We start from the raw sequence: 6586 nt of genomic DNA, 5'->3' as shown, positions 1-6586 counted from the left end.
AGCCTCACCCCCACTCCCGTCTGTCTCTCCCCGCAGTGCTGGCGCTGCAGGCCCGGAAGAAGCGGACCAAGGCCAAGAAGGACAAGGCCCAAAGGAAGTGAGTGTCCCCGGCCGCACGTGCCTCCGCACCCCCCGGGGGTGGGGGGGGCGCTTCGCCCGGGCGAGGAGCGGGGCCCGCGGGTTGCCACCTCCTGCCAGCGCCGAGCAGTGGGTAAGGTGAGAAGATGGATCCTAGGTCACATTTAGTCACTCTTTCTGCACTAAAACTTTCTGATTTCTTCTGCACTCTTCTCTCCCTGCCCCCGTTATCTCTTTTATTAAGTTCAAAGGGCATTCAAAATAAGCTAGTTTTACGGTGGATCGTAGTCTGAATGCATCCCACCTACGGAGAGCAGCGCTTGTTTGACCCGTTAGTCTCCAGTTCAAAAAGAATAAAAAATGAATAACTGATTTGTCTGATTTGCTCTAGAATAACATTCGGTTTCCATTAATAGGTCAGAACCGCTGGTGAGGATCTGGTGGTTTTGGCTATAGATTTAATGCATTTCATAGATATGAGGGGCTGGAAGGGACCTCGAGAGAGTGTCGAGTCCAGCCCCCTTGCCAGGGGCAGAAAGTTTGCAGGGATCAAATTTGCCAGTCTTGAGGGGACTTTGCAAAGTAAATGGCACAAAACTGCTTGAGGTCTATGGAGGTGTAATGCATCTGGAAGAATGTACTGCTTTCTAAAGCTCTCTGTGGACATACCGCAAAGGTTTTGTTATAAGATAGTATTCCTCTGTCTTTATTTCTGAATGAACAATCAGATCGGGGTGCATAGCTGGGATTTCTGTCTGTTTGCCTGGCATTTCTGTCAACTGCATGGGGAATAATCCCAGCTCCATTATTTATTAGTGTAGTCCAGGACTTCTGTCGTTAAGAGTACAGTCTATGTGAGTCATAAAGCTTTTATACAGTGACTTAAAGCTGGTGGCTCTGTAAAAATCCCTTCTGATGAACTAGCTAGAGGAGGGCATTGGCGGTCAATATTGTTTAGCTGTTTGCTATTTTCAGGTGTGTCACTGACTGCTGTATGACTTCTGGCAAGTCCCTTCATCTCCAGGCTACTGATGCTCAATCTGGTCCTGATGTTCACCTGCCTCACAGGCATGTTTAAAAACGTTTTAAAGTTACATATTTCTTTAACTCTGTGTCTAGCGTTTCTGAAAAATTGGTGAAAGACTTTGTGTTGATTCTCATTCCACCTCTGGCTGCCCAAGAGAGTGTGGTCAGTTTTGCTTTCTGCTGCTTTAGACAGTAGCACTGTACGATGTGTTATTTAAATATAAACTTGTTCTCGTTATTCTTTTAAACTTAAGTTTCTTGGATCTTTGAAATAATTTTTGATGCAACTAGAATTGCCTGAAGTGCCCTTTCAGACTTGTTGTGAACCTTGATCCTTTGATAAAAGGCCGTATATAGGTGCAAAGCAATTAATTTTTGAGTACTTGGGGAAATTTTGTCATTATGATAAATGTATAACTACAGAACATGTTTCAGATGGTTGTTTAGTACCCAACTCAGTGCGGTTAGTTTAAAGAAAGAATGAGTTAATGTTTTCTTTTCAGATCTACAGCAGGTTTTTAGTCCTGCACGTGGTTTTGCGATGCATTAGGTGTTTATTACTATTTAAAATTGTTTTTTTCTTGTTGCTCTGTGAACGGCTTACAAAAACAAGTTGAAACTGACTGTATAGGGAGACCCAATGAAACTGATGGTGGATAAAGTTAAAAGGATGAAAAATAAGACAACTTTCATCTTTCAGTTATAGTAATCTTAAGTGCTGTTTATGGGAATAGGGTGTATTTTAAGAAAACTCTAAGCATTGTGACTCAAGTTGCCAAGCAAAGAAGCCAACTTAGTTGAAACTAAACATTAATTGAAAAAGCAAGGGCAGTGATACTGTCTTTACAGACAGATTTAAATATCTTTCTTCTGTTTTTCCTCCCCCACCCCCTTGTCTGACAAATTCCTGTTTGTGAGGTCAGATAAGCACTCTCCCCCCACCCCGCTGCTTAAGGTAATTCTCTGTTGAAAGAGGAATGGCAAGGACTCTGCTGTATGAAGGTGAAGCACCTGTACCTGTCTTCATTCCCTCATATCTGGAAAAGTGGTCTTTCTCCTTGTGAGTGGATGGAGAAGATTCATAGATTACATGTAGAGTCAAAGGGGACCCCGAAGGATCATCATGTCTGACCCCCTGCCCCAGGCAGGAAAAGGACCGAGGTCAGAAGACATCATGCTAGTCGGTTAAGTGCTGAGCTGTGTTCAGCTTGCAAAATTGCGTTGTTGAAGGCTACCAGAAGGCAGGAGAATTGTATTGAAAACTCTAAACACTTAAATGAGTACGTTTTAAAGCAGATGAGCAAACCAAATGTTCTCTTGGTATTTTCTTAATTGTGAGAGAAAGTAAAAAAATACTGCTCTTTAAATGTTAAAAGAACAGTAAGCACCTGGCATGTGGACTGCTGCAGTTCATGTTGTTGCCAGAAGATAATGCAATACAGTATTTTTTTTATTTATTTATTTTTTTAGCCTAGGTAGATAGCATGGAGGTGGATAGCATGCTTCAACAAGTATGTCCCAAATGATGATAAATGAGTTTAAAAATTTCAAGAATGGTATTATTAATCTTAAACTAATTTGGCTTTGTGGAGAATCTTATTTTTAGAACGTGTTCTTAACAAGGATCTTACAACTCAGAAATTCATAATGGCTCTGCAGATGTTTCTAATAAGGGCTCAGAAAGTATTCTGTGTTTTCACATGGGAGTATAGGGAGGGGAGCTACAAATCTTATTTGTTTATACAAAGGACTACGTGTCAAGGGGCCCTAAGATCATAGCTTGTTCTAAAATATGGGCGAAGTCTGCATAACAGCTCCCTCTTTTGGGGAACAGCTAATTTTAAATTGAATTCTTTCAACCATATTTTAAATGATACCTACCACAGAGAGAGAATTTTAAGTTTTGTTTTTCTTGTTCTCAGTAACTTGCCTATTTGGGACTTACTAGTGAAATGTAAAAAAATATTGACTGGTTTGAAAATGGGGGTATGTTAGGCATAATATTCAGATTCCACAAATTAGAAATATTTGCTGCCTTACTCCTTTCCCTTCCAGATATAGTGTACCCTCTTATTTGGGAAATGGTCTGTTTGGTTTCAGGCATAATAAATGAAGCAAACACATTGTAAAATGTCAGTCAACCAAATAATAGCTTTTAAAAGTGGTTAGGTACATGTGGTGTGCTTCCACTGCACCACATACTGTCTTGCTAGGCAAAAAAATATACTGAATTGACGATACAAAACACCTTTTTGATGCAGATTTCAGAATTTTGTGTAAAATGTTTTTTTAATGCCACAAAAATGGAGATGCTAATCCTTTTGATGGTTGGGGTGTTCAGAAAAGGAGTGATGGTGCCAGTATCACTGATTTTTAGCTATTCTTCCATTATTCAGTTATAACAGTGAAAGGAAAGATCTTAACTGCTATCCACCTTTCAGACCTTATAATACACTCTTCTTGGAGGCCTCCATTCTCATCCCCAAAGGCTGGAGTAGGTCTTGAATAAACTTAAGTTCAGCACTTTCATATATGGATGAGTTGGTCTCTGAAGTTCCTGAATTTACATTTAACATTGCTTCCATAATTTGATTAAAGATTTTTATAAAGTGGATCAAATAAGCCAACTTAACTCACTGAAAAGGTCTGCCCACCAGAGATCTGACCATTCCTAAGTTACAAGCTTATGAACTTCCTTTCTTTCTACTATTTTCATAAATTTATTTCAAGACATGTCTGTCGTCTCTTCAGATTAATGGATCTTGTTGCATTGTTGTTAAATGGTTATTTTGCCTGGCTTTTAGGAATTGAGAAGACTCTGCAGCTCTTTGTTTAAAAAGGATTACTAAGCCATCTGGAGCTCAGAATTGGAGAGGAAGCACAATGTGTTAGGCATTCATAATATTTGTACTTAGAAATTAGAAAATCAGGGAACTGCATGATGCTGTCTTGGGAAAAATACCAACTCTAGGATTTCTCTAGTTATGGTCAGTTAAGCTTTCCTTTCTCTTGGGCATTTGTTTTTCTTCTGTAAGTGTTGAATTGGATCTGCAGCTTGCATGTTAACATGTGAAGTTCTAAGGATAACTTGCATTTAAAAATTAAAAGACATGCCTGTATGATCCGCCAACCAAACTAGCCAAAGATTTTGTACGATACACACAAAACTTGAACTTCCATAGGCTTGAGACTGGCAGAGTCCCTGCAGTCAGGCAAGTGGGCTACAGACAACTGTTTTCATTTTGGTGGGATTTTCAGTAATTTGTGTCTTGTGCCAGAGGAGTTTTTCGTCCTATAGTCTGAAAATAACATCTTTGGTTCAAAGATATCCAAGAATGTAGGCGGGTAAGTAGTATCTGTAAGTTAGATCATCAGAAAGAAGAGCTCAGGGATGACTATCATTAGACCCGGTTTCTAGGCCTGAGTGAGCCTTGATCTGGCTTTAGGCCAGTTTGTCTACAATCTCTTTGTCTTGATAAGAATAATGCCCAATTTCTCAAAGTGCTTTGAGGTACAAGTGAAAAACTAAGTTTGAAGTATGATTTCTGGCAGATAATAACATCATTTGTAGTCCTTGATAGAACCCAAGTCTCCAGCAAATGTCTTTCTTTTTAAAAATTCTGCTTTATTTGTATTCTTTGCTGTGATAGATGGCTTGGTGACCATGCTTTGGTATTCAGTTAAATTCAGTTCAGTTAAGAATGTTAGCACTGTTAAAGTGACTGTAACTAAAACGTTTGAGAAGGCACAAGTGATCCATCTGAAGACAGTATCTTGTTTCTCTGATTTTATGTTGGGAGTGCCATCACACAGAAAACAAATTTCTACTTGGTGGACCTGCCCAAGGACTGGAAAAAGTGTGTGTGGCAGAAAATACGTTGCTGCCAGAAGGAGGAAGACCTAATGTTGCTGAAGCAGATGTGTTATGAACTAATCGCTTGTATCCTAGAACCCATGTTTACGAAGCTACCACATCCTATTTCACATTATGTAATATCTGTGGGACACTTGGGAATTACATAATTGGTGCTTTACCCAAAATAATAATTATTTTTTTGTATGGCTAAGCATAATGATCTTAAATTGATACCTATTCTGATTTGAGGCATAGGAGATTGAGGGTGTATCCAGAAGAAAAATAGCCTCTGGTGGACAGGTAGCAGCAATAGAGGCAGTACCCCATTTTTTTTTGATAATTTAAATCCCTCTCAGAAATTGTGTGCTGTAAAGAACCTTACTGTTCTAAGGTTAAATATTTGCTAGTTTGTGGCCGCAGTAACCATGGCCTGAAACAAGTTAGTGTTTCTATGCTAATAAGTTTTTCTTGTGTAAATACAGCAGTTGTTTCTTTGTGGGGATGTGGACAACTTTGGTAAGCTGGAGAGATGGATGGCCAAAGAAATGGAGGAGCCAGCTGCTGTCTGTAGTGGAAAATCAAACTTAAGATTTATCATAAAATTGATTTGCTAGATGTGTTGCTTTTCTTGGGGTTCACAGCCCTCAACCTCTGCCTGGGGTGAGGCATCCAAGCCTTTTGTTTCATAGAACAAGGGAGAATTCAGTCCTGTTCTTGAAATGATGCCAGAGTATGAGGTGAACAGTACTGTTTCTCTTCTATCCACTTATTTAGATGGGAGAGAGTTGTGTTTAAATGTCCTTTGCTTGAATCTGGGTCTGTCACATCCCGGATGTGAGTTCTTCCCATCGTGTTTAACTGCATAGAATCAGTAGAAGACTTTGCAGTAAAATTGCTTATATGAGACTTTTATGATGCTATCACTCTTCCTTGGGGCCCTGGCATTCATGTTGGAACAGCACACCTGCTAGCCTTAGGGGTTTGCGATCCTTTATTACAGCAAAATGCAAAAATTCTGTGCTTTGGCAAGGAGTTTACTTGTCACTAACCTGCTGGGTCACATGAAACGGGACAGACTAAGTAGGGAGATCACAAGATCAGCACGTATTTCTCTCTCAAATTCCTAGGAACCAGTACACAACTGGTAAATCTAATTTCAAGTCTATTGGTGGTAAGCATTTTGCAAAGTTAGCTGTGTAAGAAATGGAGCATGCATCTGTGCTATGGTACAGTGTTTGATTGTGTTACAGGGTTAGTTGGGTTCAAAGTGCATTCTATTCAAACATGAATTTTGGTATTTTACCTGTACTGGGTCAAGTTCAGTGCGTAGAGTAAGAATTGGAGTTGGAAGCGTGGTCATGCAGTAACACTCCTGGCTGTTAGGTCTTATTACCTTATAGGTGTCAAAGGTAGCCTTCTGATGCAACATAGAGCTGGTTCTAAGCATTGAAACCATTCTTGGTGTGAACAGTTGTATTTGCTGGTGCATAGATTACATAGGGTAGTGATTTTCAACCTTTTTAGACTCAAAGACATACAAAATACTAGAACTCTTAGTTCCAAAATGATACCTGTTATTAGACCAACTGGCAAATGGCAAGAAAATTGTCCTTTTCTGCAAGCTTT

Source organism: Crocodylus porosus, unplaced genomic scaffold (genome assembly GCF_001723895.1).
Source record: "Crocodylus porosus isolate Cpor-Errol unplaced genomic scaffold, CroPor_comp1, whole genome shotgun sequence".
In the NCBI taxonomy this organism is placed as follows: domain Eukaryota; kingdom Metazoa; phylum Chordata; order Crocodylia; family Crocodylidae; genus Crocodylus; species Crocodylus porosus.
Note: the sequence above shows the minus strand (reverse complement) of the source record.